We start from the raw sequence: 27,116 nt of genomic DNA, 5'->3' as shown, positions 1-27,116 counted from the left end.
GGCCTCCCGCCATGAGGGTGGTAATTTAACTCCTTGTAATATATAATTAAATGCCGATAGTAGTGCTGGAGTAATTTTCTGTTTAAATACCTTATACCACTCTGATATAAACCCATATAAAACTGGGGATTTATTCGTTTTAAGTCTGGATATTGCTTTTTGCATTCCGCTGTTACTTCTGCTGTCAACATAGAATTCTGGTTGTCACTAATACAGGGGAGTCTTAAAGATGTAAGGAAAGAATCTATTTATAGGGTTCTAAGTTCTGTGTTTGGGAGTATAATTTCCTATAGTTGCTTTCAAACACTCACTGAATATTGTTAGATCTATGATACATTAATTTGGATGTAGGATCCTGTATTTTCTGTATAGTTGAATCTGCTTGTTTCTTGCGTAATTTTCTGGCCAATAATTTCATTGATTTTCCTCCGGCTTCATAATTTCTCTGCTTCGAAAACATTCATTTTTTTCATTTTTTCTATTTCCTGTGTATATAGGGTGTCTATTTCTGCTTTAATTTTCTTAATTTGCTGAATTATATGTTTGTTTGGATTTTTCTTATTATTCATTTCTAATTGTTTTAGATTGCTTTGAAGTGTGTTGAGTTTTCTTGTTGGAGGTAATAGCTATAATTTTCCCTCTAAGAACCACATTCTAGCATTCCACAATATGGCAGGTGTCACCTGTCCATTGTTGTTATTTACTATATAAAGTTGTTTGATCTCTCTACTATTCAATATACTACAGTTTAGTTTCCAGAGGATGTTTTTTGGTTCACACTCCAAACACAATATCAGAGCATGGTCAGATATGTCAATTAATCCTATATCACAGTTTTCGATTCTATGTTTGTCTCTCCCAAATGAGAGACAATGTATGATGAATGTGAGTATGATGAATTTGGATTAGAGTAATGTGCAATGTTTGTAATCTCTTCCTCTTGGGTAAAAGTCTCTCTATATATTAATGAATCCCATTTCTCTCACCATTATGTTGATTTGTTTACTCACTGGCCTCGCTGTTTGGCAAGTTGGTTTCGAGGAATCCAATTTAGGGTTTAGTTGAACGTTAAAGTCGCCTCTGCAAATTAAGATTCCTTGTGATTCAGAGGCTATCTTGCCTATTATGGTGTTAAAAAAGGAACATTTACTTCCTGGTGGGGCATAGACATTAAATACATTTATTAGAGTGCCCTCTTCTCTGCCTCGTATCATTATATCTCCCTTCATTATCTTTAATTTCAGAAAAAAAATTTGTAGTTGATTTTATTAGAGATTATAATTGCTATGTCCAGACACATATGATGCTGAAAAAACATGATTAAACCCCATCCGATTCAATTTGCTATGTTCCGCTTCATTTAGGTGTGTCTCTTGCAAAAATGCAACCTCAATTTTCTCTCTTTTAAGTTTGATCACAATCTTGCTTCTCTTTACAGGATTGAGTACTCCATTTAAATAATGCTAATTTTATCTGTTTAAACTAAATCTTGTACATCTATTGTGACTTAACACCCCCCTCAGGCTTAACAGTGAACATGAACTCAAAAAGTAAGAAAGATAATAAACCATTTTCAAATAAAAATACACCTAAACAACATTAACAACATGACTTCCAAAATAGGGGTCGTACTGTGTCAGCCCTTGATTGAGCGTTGATGACAAAACTGGGATGAGCCTCTTGCACTCATGTTGGACAGAAGGCCCATGTACATTACTTTTTTGTAGCATTGAGGATGTTCATTTTTCATTTGGGCACAATTTGCACTTGAAGTCTATTTTTCCTTATTTCTGGAAGTAAAACTTGAAATTAGAACATGACGAAATATCAGTGGGAGTGACCTGCACGAAACACCAAATACCTGAACTAGTCATGGCTGTATTTAGTAAATTTAGCTTATCACTCACTCATCTTCAACCCGCGGGCGTCTAAATGCAAGGAGTTTTTCTTTATAAGACACAGAGGAGAGGACTGAAGCTCCGCATTTTTTACTGGTCTTTCTCCAGGACAAACGCTGAATCCGCCCCATCAGTGAGGTAGGGGGATTGCTGACTGTGATCAGAAATCCTCTTTTTTCCATGTTGATCGCTGCTTTCTCAGCCGAATTGTATAGCTTTGTGCCATCTTTGCAAAACACCTTTAACTTGGCTGGAAACCATGTCTGAAACTTGATGTCATTTTCTTTCAGTGCATTTTTGATTTCTTGATATTCCCTATATTTCCAATGCACGTCAGGCATGTAGTCATGGTCAAAAGAGATCCTGTTGCCTCGCCAGTCAATCACTCTCCTCTCTCATGCAATTTTAATTATCATCTCTTTTGTCTGATAGTTTAGAAACTTGGCAATAATTGAGTGAGATTTGGCTGTAGCAGGTGGTTTGGGTGCAAGTGCTCTTTCAATTTGGAGATCGAGTGTAGGATTTAGATCCAGGGTTGACTTGAAAAGGTCTTCAAGAAAAGACACCGTGTCAGGGAAATTATCCTCAGACCCTTCTGGAACATCATAAACTCTGAGATTTTACCATCTAGGTCAACCCTCCTGATTGTTTAGCCTAGCCTCGAGTTGCTCTTGTAGCCGTAGCATTTCCTCAACAACTTTCTCTGTGCTTTGGATTCAAGTCTCTGCTTCTTCTATTCTGTTTTCAGCCTCCTCGATTGTTTTATTAGATTTGTTCAGTTCTTCCTTTATATCATGCAGCTGTTTGTGACTGTCTTGTCGAAAATCCGTTATCTCATTCAGTATTTTCTCGAGGCTAACTTCCTCTTCTCCAGGTGCTCTGTCACTGCTCATGTTAGCTTGTTCCTGCACATTTGAGTTATTTTCGTCTTTTTTTGTAGTAATTCTTCTCTGTCTTCCCCTTTTTTCCATCATCGCCCCTTCCATGCTTTGTTTTATCTGCTAAAACTGTATATATCTTGATACAGGGCAAGATAAAAGTGCAAATTGTGAGAGCGAGCAAACTATGCTGCCATTCACGATTTAGCGTGAGCTGGAAGTCTAACTTCTGTTTCTAATTCCTTTTTTCCTTGACAATGTTTCTTTTAATTTGAATGAGTATTTATCTCGCTTCGAGTACCATCCTACACTCTCAACCATTGCCACAGAGGAGTGAATAAAAGACTCAGCGATTGAAGAAAATAAAAGCTGTTGCCGGGCCAGTGCTTGCTGCATTAGCATGTAAAGTGAAAAGCGGATGAGTCCCATCTGAACAGAGTCTCTACCCCAACCCCAGTCTCAATCAAACCCACTTTAATTGCATCAATGCTATTATTATCAATGTTATTACTTTTCTGACAGTGATCGCAGTCTCCCCTTTCCACCTCTTAAGAGGAATGCAGAATGGGGTTGTAACGCAGGTCTTGAATCATTTTACAGGTTTATTGTGATATTGTCACATTAAATTGTGTGACCTAAGGTGTGGACTCATTGGCTCTAATGCTGACACAGAAGTGATTGAGATGGATTTGAATGGCATTGTTTTACACTGAAACAGAGCGTGCATTTAATAATGGCACACTTAAGTACACAGCAACACATTAGTGTTCAATGATTTTGTTATGTAATCGAAACCCTCATTTAAAAAAAAAAAAAAAAAAATATTAAGAGTGTGCAGTTACATAAACCAGCAAGTTAAAAAAGGCTTATTAAAAACTCCTCTTTGTAGAGATGTGGTTCACTATCTGTGGATGGAGAAAAAAAAAATAACTATATATGTATGTATATATATATATATATATATATATATATATATATATATATATAATTCATACGGACAGAAAAACAATATGTTCGGGCATCTGTTTGCATCACCTTTGAATCAGTGGCGTATTTGTAGATATATGCATGCAGAAAATGATTTTGATAATACATTTTCTGTAAATCTGTTGTTTTTGTATAAACAGTCTCAGTCAGTCAAGAGCTTCAGGGGTATGAAAGTAAAAAAAAAAATCTGTTGATTATTTTATTTTTTTTGTTGACAAAACCATAAAATATGTGCAAATATGACCAATGAGTTTGTTCATCTTCATACTAACTGCTGCATCCACAACATTCCCTGGGGTTTCTCTTCCCAGGGGGTTGGGCAGGGGGCCAGATTCCAGAAAACGGTTTTGTGAAAAAAATGCAGAAAACGGAGCCGTGATATGCCGAAGGGGGCAGTGATATGCAGAAAAGGAAAGCAACAACCCTCCCCCCCAACCCCGCACAACAACTTTTGGGCCAATTTCTATGTAAAATCCTGGGCCGATTTCTCTTCCCAGTCCGCCCCTGGGTGGCAGTATCATGTTGTGGGGGTGCTTTGCTGCAGGAGGGACTTATACACTTCACAAAATAGATGGCATCATAAGGAAGGAAAATTATGTGGAGATATTGAAGCAACATCTCAAGTCATCAGCCAGGAAGTTAAAGCTTCCTCGCAAATGGGTCTTCCTAATGGACAATGACCCCAAGCATACCTACAAAGTTGTGGCAAAATGGCTTAAGGACAACAAAGTCAAGGTTTTGGAGTGGCCATCACAATGCCCTGATCTCAGTCTGATAGAAAATTTGTGGGCAGAACTGAAAAAGCATGTGCGAGCAAGGAGGCCTACAAACCTGACTCAGTTACACCAGTTCTGTCTGGAGGAACGGGCCAAAATTCCAGCAACTTATTGTGAGAACTTTGTGGAAGGCTACCCTAAATGTTTTACCCAAGTTAAAAAATTTAAAGGCAATGCTAGCAAATACTAAAAAAGTGTATGTAAACTTCTGACCCACTGGGAATGTGATGAAATAAATTAAAGCTGAAATAAATCATTCTCTCTGTTATTATTCTGACATTTCACATTCTTAAAATAAAGTAGTGATCCTAACTGACCTAAGACAGGGAATGTTTTGTACGATTAAATGTCAGGATTAATTGTGAAAAATTGAGTTTAAATGTATTTGGCTAAGGTGTATGTAAACTTCTGACTTCAACTGTAGAGCGATCTTCAGGCTGTAATGGAAAGACAAAGCCAGAAATGCAAGGTTTCAAATTCTCTGTTCAGTTGATAAGCAACTTTCCAAATTTTGTACAGAACTGCATCGATGTATCTAGTGTTACCAGCCTGAGTCAAACAGGTTTTGCACTAACAGTTTAGAGTTATTAAACCCAGAGCAGAAAATATATCTGAAGTTTAAACATTAATAGTGCAGCACTCTTCTTGGTTCTTTTGACACAGTCTGCCTGCTTCCAATGCTGTAGAGACTTAGTGTTACAGTCTGTGAGTGTATTGTGTATTCCTTTAAGAAAAATGTATCTAAGTGCTTGAGCTCTGTATCATGTTCTCATCTACACAACGAGAGGGTGAAAGAAAGAATTGGATTAAGTATTTTTAAGTTGTGGGAAAGTCAGGGGTGATTTGCATTCAGTGGCCTATATTTTTACACAAGCTACATTCACTGGAAAAATATGACACTATTTACTAAACCACACAAGTAATTTATTAGGGACTAGCAGACAACTCAATTAATGTTCTTCTCTCACCCTGTGAATTGAGGCTACTGGGTTTTTTAGATGTATTCTGCAGGAGCGTAGGGACTATCTAAAATTGGTGGGGACACATTATAAACCTTATCAGCTTGGCTCATGAATGTTAATTGGGTGACAACATCCACTGTGATGTAAATGCATTGTCTTATTGAGTCCAAGTTATTTATCTGTAATTTACTGTTGTAGTTGTAATTTACCGGCATGCCAATATATAGTTTGTCTCAGATGTCTACTTAGTTCAGTAGTTCATATGTTAATGTAATCTTGTGTTGAAACAGTAAAAATATATGGCTTGCTGCCATATACTGGAGGGCTCGGAGCTCGAGACTCAACTCGAGTCCTGATTACCCCCAAAAAAGGCGTTAAGATGAAAGGTCGGTACCATGACTATGGCAGGAAGTATTTAGGACAGCAAGCCAGCAACAATTCATTTTTGGTACATTGGCTTGGCAGATGCTTCTGAATTGTTCTTCCCCCACAAAATCTGTATAGAGGGAGCATTTTACGCGTTTGTTTGAAGGTGCTTTCTTGTATGATGGCTGGTCGAGAGGGCTACGCTGCTATTTGAATGAAAGACCACCGCTCATCGTAGAAGTGGATGGGCTCACGGCATGCGAACAGGGAAGGTGAAAACGAGAGTTGGCTCATGCTGCGTTCGAAAGGGAGGGCTCACACTGTGATTCAAATGGGAGACTATTCTAAAGAGAGAGGAGGTTTAGCTCACAGCATCTAAACAGGTAAGCCCAGCATGCATTCGAACGGGGAAGGTGAGAATGAGAGTTGGCTCACGCTGCGTTCAAAAGGGAGGGCTCACGCTGTGTTCAAAAGGGAGGGCTCACACCGTGATTCGAACAGGAGACTGCTCTATGGAAAGAGAGAGCTCATGGTATTCGAACGGGTAAGCCCAGCAAGCAATTGAACGGGGAAAATGAAAACGAGAGTTGGTTCACGCTGCGTTCCAAAAGGAGGGCTCACACTGCGATTCGAACAGGAGACTGCTCTATGGAGAGAGAGAGAGCTCACAGCATTCGAACGGGTAAGCCCAGCAAGCAATTGAACGGGGAAAATGAAAACGAGAGTTGGTTCACGCTGCGTTCCAAAAGAAGGGCTCACACTGCGATTCAAACAGGAGACTGCTCTATGGAGAGAGAGAGAGCTCACAGCATTTGAACGGGTAAGCCCAGCAAGCAGTCGAATGGGGAAAAAATGAGAATGAGAGTTGGCTTGCTCTGCGTTCGAAAGGGAGGGCTCACACTGCGATTTGAACAGGAGACTGCTCTATAGAGAGAAAGAGCTCAAGGCATTCGAACGGGTAAGCCCAGCGAGCAATCGAATGGGGAGAATGAGAACGAGAGTTGGCTCACACTGTGATCCGAACGGGAGACTGTTCTATTGAGAGAGAGAGCTCACGGCATTTGAAGGGGTAAGCCCAGCAAGCAATCAAATGGGGAAAATGAGAATGAGAGTTGGCTCGCCCTGCGTTCGAAAGGGAGGTCTCACACTGCGATTCGAACGGGAGACTGCTCTATAGAGAAAGAGAGCTCACGGCATTCGAACGGGTAAGCCCAGCGAGCAATCGAATGGGGAGAATGAGAACGAGAGTTGGCTCACACTGTGATTCGAATGGGAGACTGTTCTATTGATAGAGAGAGCTCACAGCATTCGAACGGGTAAGCCCAGCAAGCAATCAAATGGGGAAAATGAGAACGAGAGTTGGCTCACCCTGCGTTCGAAAGGGAGGTCTCGCACTGCGATTCGAACGGGATACTGCTCTATAGAGAGAGAGAGCTCACGGCATTCAAACGGGTAAGCCCAGTGAGCAATCGAATGGGGAGAATGAGAACGAGAGTTGGCTCACACTGTGATTCGAATGGGTAAGCCCAGCATGCATTTGAACGGGGGCCACTCAGTGTCTGAAATGGAAAGCACATCGATCACCTCAGGGGGAAAAGGCCATGATACAAGGACGTGGATGAGCTTGCGCGCCGTTTGATCGAGAGGGCTATGCTGCGATTCAAAAGGGAGGACTTCTGATTTAAATATATATGCACACATACATGCGCGCACACCTGCACTTAAACGTATGTGTACATGTATGTGCATGTGCATATAGGATGTATCGAGAGGCAGCGGGTGGTGACGTGAGTGACGGTGACAGGTGGTACTGATAAGGGATTAGCTGAGTAGTGATTGATGAGCTTTCCTGATGTGGAAACGATTGGATTTGATGTAGCTGTGATATGCGTCTGCGGACCAATGCAGAGAGATTGAATTTGTTGTTCTGATAAACCTTTTTGGGCAGTTGTGGTTGCTGCGCCGATACGGAATGACTGGAGTAAAATTTTGCTGTGATGCCGGAATGGAGGAGGTTTGACATGAATTTACTGCACCATAGTTCACTGTGTCTGCTGTTACTGATACTGTTCAAAATAATCAATGGTGGTGGTGATTTTGATTAATTTTAATGACTCGATTAATTTGAGGAGATGGTCTATAGGAATCTCAGCTCCGAACAGGGAGGTACTAGGATCAGAATCGAGTCCGCCTCTGGAGCTAATGCTCTGAATTTCTGAAAGGAAAAGCAGGAAAGTGAGTCTTTGACTCTGGTATGTGTCTAGCAGAGATAATGAATTGGTTACAGGCTGAAATCCAAATTAGACGTCTTAGAAACGGCATGATTTTGGGGGCACGAGAATGGTCCTTGTTGATGCTGTGAACTTTAGCCTGATTATTGCAATGGACAATGATGATTTTGAAGTCCATTCGTTTCCCCACAGAAACGCTGTGACCACGATAGGGTATAATTCGTGCAGGGCTGAGGAAGCTGCTGATTGTGGAATGCTTGTGAGCTCTGGGGGCCAGGTGGAGGCAAACCAGCGACCTTGGTAGATTCCCCCAAAACCGATGGACAGGGCGGCATTGGTGAAAAGATGGATGTCTTCAGGGAATGAGAGGAAGCCCTCATAAAAGAAGGTATGTCCGTTCCATTGTTTTAGGAATGTTAACCAGAGCTGGTGGTCAGCGCAGCAATATGGGTGTAGGTTTATTGTGTTGTTTAGCGCAGTGGCGGATGAGGTGAGGGTGAGGACGTGCGAGATGAAGGGGCAGCATTGGGGAATGATGCGCATGCGATAGGAGGTTGGACATGATTATGATTATCCTGTCGATTTCTCTTTTGGTAGGGAGGCTTGAAAGATGTCTGTGTTGAGAATGATACCTAGGAATTTGATGGATGAGGAGGGACCTGCTGTTTTCTTATGGGAAATTGGAATTCCTAAATCTGCAAAAGTTTCTGGACGATACAGAGGTGGGCAGTGGTAGGGGCATCGGGGGGGGGGGGGGGGGGTGAAGAGTAAATCGTCAGGTAGGTGAATTAAGTGGGGAACAGAGTAGTTATTTGACAAGATCCTTCAGATAGCTTTGGACAATAAGTCAAAAATCTTGGGGCTGCTTGCAGCCGAAAGTAAGGCAGACAGAAAAATAATAATTCTTTTGCCAGTGAACTCTGAAAAGATGCCAGAAAACAGGATAATAGGCATTATTTTAAACGCTGAAGTGATGTTGACTTTAGCTAGCCAGGCTCCTTTTCCGACATTTTTTGTCATTTGGATGGCTTGGTCAACTCTGTGGTAGTGGAAAGAGACATTTTTTTTTCCCCCCGAGAGGAATTAGGCTGTTAATGCTTGAGTATTGGGATTCGTTTTCATACGGAAATGCAGGAGAAATGTGCTGGGGAATACAGTACATCTTAATAAACAATGTGAAAAAAACAGCATAAAATGATCTGAGAAATAAGAGCTTTGGCTCTGTACTGCATGCAGATATGCAGGAGAAATGGACTTGCAATCATCATTGAAGGATTCACTTGAGGCCATTCACTCCTTAGGAGTGTGACTATCACCAGTAGTACAATATACGTCTTGCAAAGGAAATACGTCACATAGCAATAGGTGTGAACAGCATGAAATTATCTAGGGATGCATTGAGTTGCAGCTTTGCACTGCATACAGAAATGCAGGAGAAATATGCTGGGAAATACAGTATGTCTTTATAAACAATGTGAAAAAAACCCAGCATAAAATGATCTGAGTAATAAGAGCTTTGGCTCTGTGCTGTATACTGATATACAGGAGAAATGGACTTCATTGCAATCATACTGAAGGATTCACTTGTGGTCATTCGCTCCTTAGGAGTATGATTGCCCCCTGCTGTATATACATCAATATTGCTGAGAGGAGGTGAGACGTGTTGCAGGATGATTATGAATTAGTTGGGACGCAGCGCATGATCCACCTCTTGTGGAGCCGAATTTGGCCCGTGTCTGTTCGGACAGAGTATAACTGCAGTGTGCTGTGGAATGGTCAAAGCGAGTGCTGCATGGCAGCGAGCTTGCATTAAAATGTCTGCATTGGTTTGAAAAGAAGTTGTCATTAAATTATCGGTAGATTGGAAGGAGTTCTGTGTTGCATGATGCCCCTGTGTTCAGAATGGAATAAATCATGCTCCGGAGGGCACTTTTGGAGGGAGAAACAATCGTGATATTCATGTTAGAAGAACACGCCCTAAACAAGCTGTGGCGAGGTAATGAGGCTGACAGGCATTACCTGTGTGGCAGAACCTGATTAAAAATGCTGGGGGTTGAAATGGTTGTTGGATTGAATAGTTAATCTTTGTTTCTCTCGCTTTAAAAAAATGTAATGCCATTCATGCCATTCTTAATGGCATGAATCCGGAACAGCACCCGTTCGTGGAGGCAGTTCGCACTGTTCTCCATGTGGAAAGTTTAGATAAGAGAACATATGAGCAGTCATAGAGAGCTGTTTCACATTTTTAAAAAGCCGGAGCAGCCAGTTTGCGGAAGCAGCTTCACACTATAAACTGCTTCAGCAAATGGAGCATAGAAAGAAAGACAGGGTAAAAATTTAACACTTAACATGGTAGCCGTCAGTACTGCTAACAACAAAAGAGCTGCTGTGGCAGCTTCTGTTAAATAACGAGATTGTTTGAATGGAAGAGCTGTTCTGGTGGAGCCGAATGCTTTGCAACGAAGTTGCATCTGATGATCCGACTGCCTGGGTCTGTTCGTGGGCAATGGGCGAGGCCGAATGCCGGAAAGACTCTCATGTCAGGAGAGTTGTCACAGGAAGCAGGTAAGCAGCAGCTTATATACTCCTGCTCGGGGGCTGTGATTTGTCAGATTAAAATGAACATGCTCCTCCCGAACCTCTGTTAATTAACTCCATATGTATATGATAAAAGTTTCCTTTTACCAAGGTAGATTACTGTTTACGGTTTACCGGTTGGCAGAGGCTTCTGCTGGTTCTTAAAGCTGCTGTTTTAAGCTGTCGGCTACAATTTCTTTGTATGGGGGCTGACATTCTTATAGGAATAGTTCACCCCCCCAAAAAAAGACAATTTTCTCATCATTTACTCACTTTTATGCCGTATCAAACTCGTTTGACTTTCTTTCTTTTGCGGAACACAAGCAGAAATATTTTGATGGAGATATGAGATGTCTGTGTCCATACAATGCAAATCAAAGTGGCCCTATACTTTCAACAGTGCATGTGCAGACCATGTGTACATGTAGATTCTCTTTGTTTGTGTTCCACAGAAGAAAGAAAGTCATACAAGTTTGAGTCAGCATTTTTGGGTGAATTATTCCTCTAAAACAGAGGTGCACAAACTAGAGCCCGCGGGCCAAAGTTGGCCCATGATAACCTTTGATTTGGCCTGCCTTGCTATAGATGACAATAGGGAAAAAAATAGAAGAAAACAAATATGGAATTGATGCAGTTTTTAATTAATCTTTTTGTTTTAATGTTATTTGTTTTATTTTTGCATTACAAAAACTAGCTTATTTGAAAAGTAGAGAGTACAAGTGATTTATTTATTTTTTAATTTATATGCGTACTTCAATGACCTTTAAATATGTGCTGTCTGAAAGTTCGCTGCATTGGCCATCCCAGGTGCCACCCCAAAATCTTAACTATGATTGGCCAGCTCCAAAGTTGGAGGTGGGCATTCAATACCGCCAGATAGAACCAAGTTGGTTTAAAACGGAGCGGGAACTGAAGCAGTGTCAAGAAATGACAGGTAATTAGGTGGACTCGTGGAACAGTGCATACAGTCATCCAAAATGAAATATGGCTTGAATGCGCACCATCCAGATTGCTAATGTATCTGTAAACAACAGGCATATCCATCATCACGTAAGTCTTTTAACTGCAAACGGTAGTTATCTACATCAAATCTTAGACTTGCACAAATGTCATTGGAGATGAGTGTAATGTATTAAAACTGTATTCTGCCAAACCTCGCATTTTGATTGTCAGTTTTCTGTATTTGAGGCCAAAGAAGGTAAAGGTGCCCACTGAACCAAAAGTGGAAAAGAATACAAGCAGACGTGAATCAGCATTAATGCAGAGTTGATGGCTCCTGTTGTTTTTCGGCCTAAGCCAATGAAGTTCAATCAGGCGTAATATTCATCAACAGTCTGGTACACGTGGCACATTTGAGAATGGCTTTGATGTCGACTGCTCCTGAGGTGTAACTGGAAATTTGAATCCTGATTTGCGTCTGTGTAACTGATCTATGGAGGATGGTAGCACTTAATACTAATGCTAGCAGTCGCCTCACAGTGCTCTGTATATACTTTCTGCTGCTTCAACGTAAGCAAGCAGATCCAAGGCATATAGAAAGCATGCAGGGCATTTGTGAGAATAAATACCATAAATCATTCTGCTTTTGGGAGCATTTGGGTGCGTTGCCACAGTGTCCATCTCAGATTTCTGAGGCAAAGACTGTATTGAATAAAAGGAGTATTGACTTATTTCTGATAAGCGGTGAAAGGGATGTGAGCAGGGTGACAAAAACCAAACAGAGCATCAGGTTTATATTTGGGCCCTGGGGTACATCATTCTGTGTTGGAGACTTGAAGTCTGGCTTCAGAAGGAGACTTTGAAACATGACTATCTCTTGCAATAAGAGTCACATTCCAGCTTGAAGTTTCCCCTAGATTTTCAAAGGCTTTAACAGCTTGGTAAATGGAAAGTTCCATCACTGCAATAGCAAACATAGTAACCTGCTTACATTTACAAACTAAACAAAAACCACAGATCCCCAGAACTTTATCAGAATAGGTTGATACCGACTTCCAGATTTGATTCAATTCCTAATCACAAGCTTTCGAATAATTTTTAATTCAATTCCATTCTGATTTATATGGGTTTATTTCAGTTGTAATGCTAGTTTTGCTTGCATTTGAAAGAAATTCTCACAAAGCTAATGATGTTAATTGTCCAGGGGACCTTCTAACTAGGTGCATTACGAAAGTATATATTTTTAAAATGTTATCATCATCATTAGTGTTTCATCATTTGGGTCAAATTTGAGATTTTAAAAAATGTACAAATCCCTGTATTCCATCAATTACAATAATTAAGTATTTACATTGATTTGCGGAACAAGTGCCAATACAGTACTGCCAAAGCGGTCCTGTCTCTTTGGGACTACTGGCAGTTTGGCAAGTGTCTTGCAGAAGCGTTTCAGTTGTATGTGAGTGATATGTGAGTGATTTGCACATATTGTAGAGGGTTGTCACATAGAGTTAAAGATGGATCTTGGGATTTAAGAATCAATATATAGATGGATCAATATAGATCATACAAATGAAGATTGCGATGCATCTGCAAATCAATATTTTTACCCAGCCCTATATCAGAGTATAGCAGTATAAATTATAATATATCAGCACATACATCAATATATATCATGTATTGTCTGTACAGCCAAAATTAACTGTTGATTTAAATAAACTTATACTTTTTGATTCACCAACAACAGTATGAAGAACAAAATCATGAAAATGAAGAATTAATATTTTCTGCTATTTATTCCCATGCTCTTTAAATCTGCTTAATTTGCTTTCCACTGGTGGCACCAAACAGCACTGCAAAAATAATAATTGTTTCCAAACATTCATACCACCCCTTGCGTCCTGCTCCCGACTCCTTGGGAAGTCACCTTACAAATGGCTTAAAGTTCACTCTGTCCATTTTAATATTGAAAAATTACACACTTTAAAGTAGATGGACATTTCTAATGCCTAATGTACACACGGTTAGTTTACTTTGACAAACAGCACAGTGGCAGGGTCTTTTGCAATGGTGTGAGCAAAAAGGGGCTCAGAGAATGTAATGGGAGAACATGTATAATTTTCCAAGTAAACAAGTTCAGTCAAGGCTGGAAGTTGTGCTGGACTGCAGCATTGTTGTCCTGGTAGAGGATTATGTAAAAAATGCACTGTATATTTTTAAGGTAACTACCCGTTAACCAATAAAGTTTTTTACTGTAGCATTTTTACAGTCTTTTACCATTAAAATTGCAGACATGTTTTACAGTGTATGGTATTTAGAAGATAACTACAGTCAAGATACCCTTTTAAAAAGTAGCTACACTACAGACTAAAAAAACAAAATGCTACATGACAGATACTAACAAAAGTAGCTTTTGCTGTGCATGACACCTAAAGTACAATGCCACACAAGAACTTAAATCTATTGTCTAATCTAATCTATATGGTGAAAAACCATAAGACCAAATGCTTTTTGTTGTGGAACCGTGCCATTCCATACTGATCCGGGCTCGTAGGCAAGGTTATGTATCTTTTTCGTCGTGGTGCTGCAAATGAGAATTAGAAAAGATTTACTGGGCAAGTGACCAATCATGAGGCATCATTACAGGTGTTCCGCCAGCATGGTTAACCAGAATTAGCTAATTGTGCTAAGAAATCCAGGTTGGAAACGGTTTGTAATGGTACCGTACCAAACCGCGTCAAATGGATATTGCTACTGGAACAGTAACTAGCCGTGATCAGATGTTTATGACTATGTCAAAAACATTCCTGCTGAACAAAAGACGAGGCATCACTGCAAGTTCAGTCTGTTTTGTAGAACTGGCATCATAAGACGTTATTTTTATAGAGCGAACAGGCTGTCTCTTTCCCCCCTACTACCTACAGTTTACTTTCTTTATTGGTTTATTTCAAATACTGTATAAGACTGAAAGCAAAGAGACATGCTTATGTCTGGGAAGTGAAAATAAAGAACACGCCTGTCATCTACTATCATTGAAAACTAGCTCAATAAGCCAGTCTGACAGTTGCTTAAAACAGTTTGCCTTTAATGAGAGAGTGGAAATCTGCTTCTGATTTATGCCTGTGGAACACGTACCTGACAGGGCGATGTTGGCAAAATAAAACTGGGGCATAAGCAATAGTGAGGACAAAATGGTTCAGGTTACTTCGATGTGAAATAGCTGGTGGTGGCAAATTGGGAACTATTAGCCAATGGGTAGCATGTTGAGCTGGACACTATAACTGAGGGTTAACAAATACTTTGATGTGTGCTAAGGGCTCTGATTCCAACATTTAAAGTTAATTATCTGCAGCTGCTTTTGATGTTTTGAATATTTGAATGTATAAAATGGTTTCCTCATACAGTAAATAAATACAGGTGGTGCGTCTCCTCTGGACTATTAATTAGGTAAAGGGACACAATACTGTATGAATTCTTCCTTAATATGTTTCTACAGGTTTCTACTGCAGCAGTACTTTATGAATTCTTCCATATGATGTTTATAGCATAAACTTTGTAAGACTGAAAATGTCTTTGGAGGACAAATCTACTCATTGTAATGTCAGTAATTTTGAGCTTAGTAAACCTTTTTTCAGGAATGAAAATGAGGCTGTGAGGGATAAACTTACAGTCTTTTCAATGGCATACACTATATGAAAATCCTATAGAACGCCCGAGATGTCCTAGAAGTTCTTCTCGGCTGTTTTCTGGAGTTGTTTTGTTTTGATGAGTGGACCACTCAGCTCACCAAGCACTACATACTGTCTTTATCTTCACCACAGTGAAATGGACACGCTTACAATGGTGGTGGTGGTGGTGTTGTTGTTGTTGTTGTTTTTAGGCCATTCATTGCTAATGACATGAATGCAAATATAGTTCCACTGTATTTTTTTCCTCATCATGGTTTTTCTCTCTGTTTTCCTTTTAGGACATGGATGTTGCATCTTCTCCCTCCTGTTGGCTGACCATGATGAACTGTTCTGTTTTTATGTGGTAAGTTACCCCATTATGTCTGTGAGAACTAAGGCTGATATGCCCTGTGGGGACTAGAGGGGTAATGCATATGCTGGAATTACTTGTTATTTATTTTGATAGCTGCTTGACTATCCATCCTGAAAAGCAGAGCACAAAGAATTGGGAAATTTCACAATATTTTAGCAGCCTCTTTTGTGTTGTTTGTTGTTCAAAAATTTTCAAAACCATATTTGTCATGCTTAGAGACAAAGATTAACAAGGGCACAGCTACATGGTGAGGTTTTGTTATAGATTGCCACAGACTGCTTCTTGAACTTCTCATCTCCTTAAAGTCAAACTGATGTAATTTCACATATGTGCTAATTAATTCACTCATGTTTGGCTTCAGTGTGAGGATTTATTTCCCTGGGTGCCACAACAACAGGATGGTGGATTATGTGATTGGGTTGTGCATTTCTTCATGGTGAGCAATGTGACATGATTCTGTATATACAACACATTAAATGTGCTTCTGCTGTTTTAATGAAGTCTATGACAAGCTGACAAAAAGAGTGATCAGGTCTGTTAAATTATGGCATTTTTCGCTGCGTTAGCTCAAGGCTTATAAACTATATTGAACTTCATGATGGACCAGTAAGAATTAAACTTTAAGCATTAAACTGCTTTCCTTTATCAGTGTAAGGTCATAAATGGCCTAAGAATAAACTGATTGACATGGGTAGATTTCATGTTGTATTTAAACACCAGTGTTCTTACTGGCTTTTCCAATGTATGTACCTGTTGTGCACATGCCTCTTCGTGGTTTGACTTCAAAAGCACAGAATAACTCAATTATTTCAGAACTCATGTAAACACAGTTTTATTGCTTCATCAGAATATATATATATATATATATAAAATCTACATATTGGTGTGCATGTACTGTAAATGGGTTCAATGTGTTGTTTGGCCACACACATACACATTTATATATTTATTTACTTTTACGGAGTGTCTATTTGCACCCTGGTGTAAAGAGCATCTGCCACTCAGTGCAGTTATTTGCATCCCAATAGTCTTTTGAAACTACAGGAATATATGACAAATTAATATTAGGTGTTGCTTCAGTGGCATGTGGTGTAAAGACGATGTGTGAATGTGTAGTGTTGTCCTAGTGACTGCGGTTTTGTCCCACTTTTTCTCCCATCCGATTTCCTGTTTCCACTCTTAATATTTCCTTTAATCCTACTAAAATAATAGATAAAAATTTATATAAATGTTCATTTCAGTGATTTGGTCTGGGAGTGCAAAGGAAGGTATGATCTGAAGGTGGGGTCTGTCGTTCGCATCCGTTCCCACGGCTCAGCATCACTTGTGTGTAGATTGCATTGCTATATTAGCCTACTAAAATTATAGTAACCATGTTTTTTGGGAGAAACTATTGTTTTAATGCAATTAAACATGGTTTTAGTACAGTACAGTAATATGTTGTTAATATAGTAACCATGGTTAAATTTGTGGTTTCTATAAATTTACAAAATATACCATGGTGAAACTATGTTTCTGTTGTAAAACCAAGGTTATTTTTTCTCAGGTTAGGTTTAAAGTAGACATGAAATGAAAATTCACCCTATCTATTTTCTAAATGCATGTTATTGATCTTATTGGGAATGATTCATCCATGCATATGTTTTATTTATTTTTTATATTTTTTTTTAATATATTTTCGCAATCTTATTTAAAAAATTTGAATAACTTGATCATCTGGTGAAACAACAGACTTCTCTCTGGTGATGTATGCAGGACTTCTCCAATCATTTAGTCCACTTCAACCCTGCCCCTTTTTTATAAATATCACAAACTTGCATAGAGATGAACGAAGCGTCAGTCGCATGTTGGTGAAGGTGGCAAGGTGTTTTTTCATCTGTTTTCCTTAAAAACTATCGTTTCTTAACCCAAACTTCCTTGGTTATGTGTCAGCTGGCTTGAATTTACATTTAAAATGAGAAGGAATAACGGCAAATTCATGGTTGTGTTCGAGACATTTCACGCCTAAATTGCTGAGGTGATCACTTATGATTACAATGCTTCCGACGCCTCTGGAGTATATTTATATTTTTGAATGCAGTTATCTTGAGATGCACAGCACGAGTAAGTGTTTTTTGTTTTCCTTTATATTTAGTGTATTGTGATTCAAAATGTTAAAATATGGTTATATTTAACTCGTTTTTCAACTTGTACAGCCTCTTCGTAAGCAAAGACCATGATGTGCTCATGCGTTTATGTTGTCAGTTTGATCAAAAATGTGTTGAGATCGCTGTTCAATTTCACCGATAACTGGCTCTGACTCGAGCAGCATGGTGGTAGGGGTGTGTGTGTCCACTGCAAACTTGCATTCAGATCTGCCTCCGTTCCGCTATGCAATGCCCATATTTTCACAGTCCAATCAAAAACCAATGGATAAACTCAAATTTTTTTCTTGTTTCACTTGGAAATACGTTACAATACGGAAGTCAGTCGCAACTTCCATTTCATGCCAACTTTAAAGATAGGGGTTAATTTAGTGTGTCTGTGAGACTCTAAATAAACACAATAAACACACTGCAGTGATGGCAATAATGTATGTTAGTATTTAAATATGGGTGCAAATAGTATCGCAGGGTCTAACCATCTGCCTTATTTTTATCATGCTGGGGACTTTCCATTGACTTTCTATTTTCATACAAATCTAAAAATATTTTCTATCCACTATTTAGAAACCTAATCCTCACAAAACCCTTTTGCATTTTTACATTTTTATTAAGACATTATTGTTTTTATTTTATTATTGTTGTGTTTATTAAGCTGTTTTCGTCATGGGGACTATTGGCTATAGACCCCACAATGTATTTGGTCCCCACAATGTAGGCAAACTTGACCAAGCCCTCCCCCCCCCATCCCCTCGCCTCACACACACACACACACACACACACACACAATTAGACTTCAATATGAGATCAGATGAAAATACATGGATGTTTGCTCAAAGGCAAAACACGAATGAATTTCACTCTAACCATCATCTTGCTCCTTATTTACGTCAGAAAATGAAGATGAATTATGCCACTGGGCCAAAGGTTATTTATTTAAGCGCAATAACGCAAATGCATTTTCACAGCAACTCTAAATCACATTTTCTGCCCTCAGCAGCCTTGAGCTCTTTCGTGTACACAAATACACAAGGTCATAAAATGATGCAACGAGACAAGAACCTGCATGTTGGTTATGCATTAGACAGTGGCAATGGTTAGATGTTGAACCTATGTTATTATTTTATAGTGACACTTAATATTACCATGCCCCGGACGCCATGCGAAGGGCATACATGAGAGACAGCTCTGCGCACTTTGCTAATTTTAATTATTTTCATGATATAATCCGGTGAAATTCAATACACCCAGTTACACATTTACTGTTTGAGGTAAACATGGCAAAGAAGTCAAAATCCTCAGGCTTTGGAGACATTAAAAGACACTTATGGTTTCAAGATGAAAGCCCAGACAGGCCTGTGGACTGGGGACTCGATTTGGATGGCGTGGCGGGAGAAGGAATCCAGCGTCAACTGTCCAACATGTCGGTGATGTTGGCGAAGTTACTTGCGGACTTGGAGGATCTCACTGTAATACATTGATCGATTATGGTGATAGAAAAAAATTCTCTGAGCTAGTCACAAGAGTGACAGATGTTGAAAAACAAATAGATTATTTGGAGTTATCAGAGAGGGAATTAGCTGCTAATCCGCCCGTGACCAAAGTTGATTTGGAACGTGTTCATGAAAAGCTTGAAGATCTTGAGAATAGAAGCCGCAGGAACAACATTCGAATTGTTGGAATTCCTGAGCATGAGGAGGGCAGAGATATGGTGAAATTCCTAGACGAGCTTTTCCCGAGTCTGCTCGACATAGCAGGCCACAAGCTGGAAATCGAGCAAGCTCACAAAGTCCCAGCTCACAGATCGCTGAGGGAGGAAGGCCCCGATCGATTCTGGCCAAATTTTTTAAATCATCCGATAATGATCTCGTGTTGCGCCAGGCGAGGAGCAAAGGAAAGCTTTCTTGGAAGAATTACAATATTTTCTTGTTCCCGGATTTTGCGAACTCGACGAGAGAAACACGATCGGTTTAAGGAATGCAAGAAACTCTTACATCAGCGGAAGATCACTTTTGCTCTGATGTTTCCAGCCAGGCTGAGAATAAACACCAAGGATGGCAGCAAAGTATTTACATGTCCCAATCAGGCAATGTCTTTTATTGAAACAATGGGTGAGTAACCATTGGGTGTTTTTCTTGTGAGTGGATTGACTCACTGTACATACTCTGGCTTTCGGAGGAAGCTGGGCGCCATTTTTGTTTCCTTTTGCGTTGGCTCCGCCGAGCGGCTGGAGTTTGTTTTGTTTTGTGGATTAACACTTTTCCTTAAAGAAACTTTTGAATTGATGGAAGATCACTTTTACAATGAATGGATGACTGCAAAATATCTACATGTCCACACAAAGGATGTCTTTTATAAAGTTGGTGGACTGTGTAAATCATGGGATATACAATTATGCAGCCTGTGAGTGAATTGACTCTTGAGGAACCAGGAACCAGGATGTGTGTTTTGTTTCCTTTGTGCTGGTTTCACAGAGCGTTTGGAGCTTGTTTTGTTAAATAACACTACTTCAGGACAGTTATGGATGAATCTGTCAGTTCCTTGTGCTTATGCCTCCTGTTGGCTGGAGTATGATTTGTGGAGTATTTTCGTGGGACATTGGAATGATTATGTCATCTTCTGCACTCATCAGCTGGCTCACTGAAGATTCGTTTGTCTGACCGAGGAAACTGAATGGCTTTATATCGGCTGGAATTTGTTTTGTGAAGGATCACACCTTTGAGACAGTTCTGTGAATGAGTCTACACGTTCTTTGTGTTTATTCTGCCTATTGGCTGGGGTTTGTTTTACAAAATATTTGATGTTATGTAATTTTGCCTTACAAATTTTTGAGGCAAAATTGAGCAATCTGATGGCAAAGTTGTCGCGGGGGCTTTCGTAGGCATACATGGACTCTTTCAGTTTAAAGGGATTGACGCCTGTTGGTGCTTTCGTGCGTGGGGTTAATGCGCATGTTTTTCTTTTTTCTGTTTGTTTTGTTTGGGGGGAAGTTTGGGGGTTGGTTGTTGAATTGATGTTGAAATGTGGTCTTCATAATTTTGTTTTTGACACAATTTATTTTTTTTATTATATCAAAATGTCAAATGTTAATATGAGTGTACTATCTCTCTCCACATGGAATGTGAATGGGTTGGGGCACCCCATAAAAAGAAGGAAGGTTATTTTTTTCTTAAACGTAAGAAATATGATATAGTGTTTCTTCAAGAAACACATCTTTCCCCGCAGGAAGCTGAAAAATTTGGGAAGATATGGGGTGGACATGTTTTCTTTAGTGATGGCTCAAGTAAGAGCAAGGGAGTCATTATATTGGTAAATAAACATTTACAATTAAAATTTCTCAAACAGTTTAATGATAAATTAGGAAGAGTCATTATTGTTTTAGCAGAAATTCAGGGGCAATGTCTGATTTTGGCTAATATTTACGCACCTAACGCTGATGATCAGGGCTCTTAATAGATCTTGAAGGGATGCTCCAAGCCGCTGGCACCCCTCATGATATAATTTTGGGAGGAGACTTTAATCTTTTGATGGACTCAGTCCTTGATCATGGTGAAGCAAAAGTGTGTAAGCCCCCTAGAGCAACATTGACGCTTCACAGGATGTGTAAAAAGCTTGGTCTCACAGATATTTGGAGACTTTTGAACCCATCTGGTAGAGACTATAATTATTTTCATCAGTCCATAAGATTTATTCTAGAATAGATTTTTTTGATATCCAAATCCCTCCTTTCATCTGTTGTTGATTGCTCAATTGGAAACACTTTAGTCTCAGATCATGCCCTGGTGAGTTTAGAGGTGTTGCCACATACGGAGAAAAATAAATCATATAGCTGGCGCCTTAATGTATCCCTTTTGCAAAATCCTGATTTCCAGCAAATGTTAAAGACTGAAATCAGTGTTTATATGGAGACCAACTGGTCCTCGGTATCCTCTGTGGGCATTGCTTGGGGGGCACTTAAGGCGGTTCTTAGAGGTCGGATCATACAGTATGCCTCATTCACCAAAAAATCCAAAGCACAAGAACTCGTGGAGTTGAAAGGAAATATTAAAAGTGCAGAGGCAGAGCTGAAGCGCTGTATGTTATCTGAGGGCCTCAGAGAATTGACCCGATTGAAATATAGATATAATACTATTTTGTCGCAGAAAGTGGAGTTTTGGTTATTCAGGGCAAGACAGTCATACTTTGAGTCGGGGGACAAAGCAGGGAAGCTTTTGGCTAGATATATAAAGCAGAGAGAGTCTTTTTCTACCATTCTGTCAGTGAAATCTGCTGGTGGTGAAATTTTACCTCAGCCATTGATATTAATAATGCCTTTAAAAAATTCTATCTTGATCTTTATAGTTCCACGTCTTCGTCTACTGATGAAGATATTAGAAACTTTGTGGAACCATTAGATCTTCCTAAACTGAAGACTGAGCAAAAAAACGATCTTGGTTCTGAGATAACCTTGGAGGAGCTTGACGAGGTAATTAAGTCCCTACCTACTGGCAAGGCTCCGGGGCCAGATGGTTTTGCCGCAGAATTTTTTTAGATCCTATGCTATAGGACTGGCTCCAATTTTGTTAGAAGTTTATACTGAATCATTAAAGAATGGAAAGCTTCCCTCTACCATGACACAAGCCCGGATCAGTCTGATTATTAAAAAGGACAAAGATCCAAGCAAGGGTAAAAGTTACTGTCCAATCTCCCTGATCCAACTAGATGTAATAATTTTGTCAAAAGTTTTGGCCAACCGATTAAGTAAAGTTATGACATCTCTTATACATATAGATCAGGTGGGGTATATTCGGGCCGCAGCTCTTCTGATAACATCAGGCGTCTCTTCAATATCATGTGGTCAGTAGCGAATGATCAGTCTCCGGTCGCTGCCATCTCACTTGACGCCGAAAGATATGGTAGAATGGGATTATATTTTTAAGATTTTGGAAATGTATGGGTTGGGGAGTACATTTATTGGTTGGATTAAGTTACTTTATAAACACCCTGTAACAGCGGTACAAACAATTGGATTAATTTCTGATTATTTTACTCTGAATAGGGGCACTCGGCAGGGTTGCCTTCTTTCCCCATTATTGTTCTGCCTTGCCCTGGAACCATTAGCAGCCACGATAAGAAAGCAGGATGATTTTCCAGGGGTGATTGCGGGAGGTGTGGTGCATAAGCTTCTGCTTTACGCAGATGATATTTTATTATTCATCTCCGACCCCACTAGATCTATGCCTTGCCTCCACAGAATTATTAATTCCTTTTCCAGGATACAAAGTCAGTTGGTCTAAATCTGAAGCTTTGGCATTGACAGCATACTGTCCAGTAACGGCCTTCCAGCCGGGCACCTTCCAGTGGCCCAAACAGGGCATTAAGTATTTGGGAATTTTATTCCCAGCAAATTTGTCTGATTTAGTCAGAGTTCATTTTGATCCCTTAATAAAAAGGTTTTCGAATGATGTGGACAGGTGGGCTTCATTACACTTATCGATGATTTGGAAGGTTAATGTAATTAAAATGAATTGTATTCCAAAATTCAACTACCTGTTACAATCTCTCCCTATAGATGTCCCCCTCTCGTATTTCAAGCAATTTAATAGCATAGCGAAGTCCTTCATTTGGAATGGTAAGCGTGCCAGATTAAACTTCAATAAGTTACATAGGCCGACTGACAAAGGTGTGTTAGGCCTATCCAAGATTTTGTTTTATTATTATGCATTCGGTCTCAGACGTTTGGCTCATTGGTCGCTTCCACCTGAGAGAGCCCCTCCCTGGTTTTGTATTGAAAAGGAAGCTCTTGCCCCTATCTCGCCTCTGCATAGCCTTTCGATCAAATTAATCGGAGAAGTTAAGTCACACCCCGTTATTTTGCATGTATACGCGATATGGACAAAAGTGTCTAGAGTGTTTAATTCGGATATTTATTTAAACGTAGCCTCGAGCATATGGCGAGAACCCTAAACTATGCATTAATAAGTCCCCTTTCTGTTGGTCAGATTGGATTGTGAGGGGGGTTAATACACTCGGTGACCTATGTGAGAGTATTGAGACCTTTTGAAAATTTGGTTCAAAATTTTGGGATTCCCAGATCTCAATTTTCTATAAGTATTTACAGCTACGCCACTTACTCTGCACTGTTTTTGGGAGTGGCACGCACCCCCCTAGAGCAGCAGATACTCTGGGAGTGGTGATTACTGCTTTTGGAAAAGGTCATGAGGCATCAGTGTATTACTCCCTGCTAATTCAGAGTCAGGGGGACAGAGCTTTAAATTCCCTCAAAAGATTATGGGAGGAAGATTTAAATTTGTTTTTGGAGGAGGGAGTGTGGGCTAGGATTCTTAAAAATGTCAAGTCAGCATCTAGAGATGCAAGGGTGCGCCTTATGCAATTTAAGATTCTACATAGATTTTATTGGACCCATTCTAAATTGTATAGGCTTGGTCTTAAGGACACACCCACCTGCTGGCAATGCCATTTAGAAGATGGAGACACCACCCATGTTTTTTGGGGGTGTCGTAAGATACAGGAGTTCTGGTTGAAGGTCCAGAATTTTATGGCCGACGTATTGGGTAATCGGATCTGCTTTTGCCCCAGGCTCTGTATTTTGGGTGACGGGGCGGTCATTGATGTAGGAGATAAGTACATGAAGAATTAGATCCTGGCCGGTGTTATGGTGGGCAGACAGGTTATCTTTAGAGGATGGAGGTCAGCTGGAGCCCCCTCGTTTCATGGGTGGTGCGAGGAGATGGGCAGGGTGGCAGCTTTCGAGGAGGTGTCATGTAGAAGGCTGGGGATCTGGGATTCATTTGATGTGAAATGGGGCAGTTATTTGACATTTTTGGGGGACTCTCGGGGAGGGACTGTGGAGAGAGAGGCGTAGTTTGAGATGTGTATGATTATTATATATTTTTATTTTATTTTTTTTTTCTTTGTGTGTGTACTTATGTGAGACCACGAGGATGTTCGTAGGGGGTCAGGTGGGGTTGTTGATTGGGGAGGGGGAGGGGTAGTAGTGGGAGTTAAATGTTGATTCATTGTATATATGTTTTGTTTCTCTTTGTCATTTCTATGACTCCAATAAAAATGTTAATCTTAAAAAAATATTACCATGCCCCACCTCACATCTCCTGCCTGCCACCTGAGCTGTGTTTGGCTTCACCAAGTATATTACAACATGTCCTGACATGCAAGGCTTGTCCAATTGATAGGAAAAACTTGAAGCTGATGGCTGATAGACAGTGGAGAAAATCAACGCTGAGACTAATCCAAGTCATTGTGCATGGGCAGATAAGAGAAAATAGAGTAAAACGCCGCCAGTGCTTTGTTGAGGAGGATGCTGGGATATCAGCCATGGTACTTGTGAGCACCAACTGAAGCCAAGAGTTATTTCAGTGTCCCGTGCCCCCTCATTTTCTTTAGTATTACACAATAAAGGCCATGCTAAATCTAAAGCAGTGTAGTCTGTCTCAGCAGGTCTGTGTGTGGACTGTGATATTTAGAAATGGTAGTTAAACCTTGCTAGCACACGAAACATTGTTTTAATTTACAGTTACAAAAGGAGTGTACTTTTGTGCAAATGGGAGCACGCCATAAAGAGATATGTGGATGAGTACTCATAAATGTGTTTTTGCTGTTTAAATGAGCGAAGCTGCAAGAACAAGAGTAAATACTCTGTGTATTAAAATAAACACATTTGACAGAAATGTAAGACCCTTGGTATTTTTTTTTGTTTTTTGGTCTAGTGATTCTAGGCAGATTTGTTGCCAGTACTGCATTAGTACAGTGGTCATTCCATATAAAAACTCCAATTTAATGAGAGCAGTCCTCTCTGAAGAAAGACTATAAATGTATAGAATGTATATATTCTCGTTATTAATTCCTATAATGAGCATTAAATACTTTAAATACCAAGATAAAATGAATGTTTATCCTGATGTTTGTCACGAATCCACCTGACCTTCCCACCACAAACACTCAACCTTCCCGCTCCCCCGAATACTGATCACCCGCACCTGCCATGTCAGTCAGCTCCTTTATATAACACTCCACTCTCCCTTCATTCTTCGTCTGGTATCATCGCAGTATGCAGACTTACTTACCTTCGACTTACCTGAATCTTCAAACGCCATCCCAGCGTGCTCCCACGACGATTCCTCTCCAGCGTTATTCAGAAGTTTATTCCAAGTCTCCTCTCCTGCATCTCCTTCCCTTAGTTTGATTCTCCAACCCAAGTAATACTTCAACCTGCAAATACAATAACCACCATCAAGTACTGTTGTCTGTTCCTGAATCGATCTGCTCATTCTTCACTCACCTGCTAATTGCTGTCTGTGTTTGTTCCAATAAATACCTGCATTTGGGTTCACCTCCATCTTTGAGTCTGGGTTACTGTCACAATGTTAAGCATTTAAATGACAAAACTCCATGGGAATAGCTGAGGTTTTTGATGGCTTGATGTTAGGATAATGCAGCTTTTCAACACACTCTCATAACGATACGCCATTATAGTGACTCGGTAGCCAGCTGGTACATGATAGCTGTGCAGTGTTTAAACCTCACTCTCCTGGCCTTAAGAGATGCACTAGCAGCCGAGGCTAGAGGCCATGACTTTTCTAGCCTCCTAGCTAGCACATCTGGCTCCCATGCCGGGTATCACCAGTTCGAATCCTACTCAGGGCGGGTCGAGTAGGACCAGTGACACTGGTGCCATGACCCATATAAGAGTGAGGTTTAGGGGGGTGAGTGTAACAGTAGCCAGCTGGTATGTGATAGCTGTGCAGTGTGTAATCCTCACTCTCCTGGCCACACTAGTGACCGAGGCTAGAGCCATGGCATTTTTAGCCTTCTTGCTAGCGCGACCGGCTCCCACGTCAGGGTTCCCCAGTTCGAATCCAGCTTCGGGCGGATAGAGTAGGGCCAGTGATACCTGCACCCTCACAATGTTGTCCTTGGTCTGTATTTTAGATGTCACCTAAATACATGCCGCATTTCAGAGGATTTCAATACTTTGCCTTAGGTTACATTTTAAAATGAAATGAGGTGAAAATTCTGTAATCATTTACTCATTGCTTTTTTTTTATTTTTTATGTTAATTGCCATGGGACACAAAGGGAGTTTGCCGAATGTCAGAGCTGCAGCTAAAATAATGTGAAAAGAACCATACAGCCTCTGTTTGTGCACTTTATTCCAGATCTCTTGAGACTGTGTGATGGCTTTGTGTTAGGAATAGATCTAATTTTACTGTAAGTCTTTATTCAATAATCATGGTCCCCCTTTGCCCTAACAGATAAATCTTGATCCGCAATAATCTAAACATTCAGAAATTGCCATCTAAATAA

The 27,116-nt window shown here is 40.1% G+C and overlaps 1 protein-coding gene across 2 annotated transcripts in view; it reads left to right on the top strand.

Annotated features, from left to right (window-relative positions):
* lingo2 (leucine rich repeat and Ig domain containing 2) overlaps positions 1 to 27,116 on the top strand; it is a 430,344-nt gene that overhangs the window by 64,148 nt on the left and 339,080 nt on the right. For both annotated transcript variants that reach the window (XM_051657697.1, XM_051657698.1), the window contains exon 2: positions 15,579 to 15,643. The gene's annotated coding sequence lies outside the window, so the exon portion shown is untranslated. The remainder of the gene's footprint in view (positions 1 to 15,578; positions 15,644 to 27,116) is intronic.

This window comes from Myxocyprinus asiaticus, chromosome 27 (assembly GCF_019703515.2).
Source record: "Myxocyprinus asiaticus isolate MX2 ecotype Aquarium Trade chromosome 27, UBuf_Myxa_2, whole genome shotgun sequence".
Classification (NCBI taxonomy): domain Eukaryota; kingdom Metazoa; phylum Chordata; class Actinopteri; order Cypriniformes; family Catostomidae; genus Myxocyprinus; species Myxocyprinus asiaticus.
This window is presented reverse-complemented; position numbering and strand designations above follow the sequence as displayed.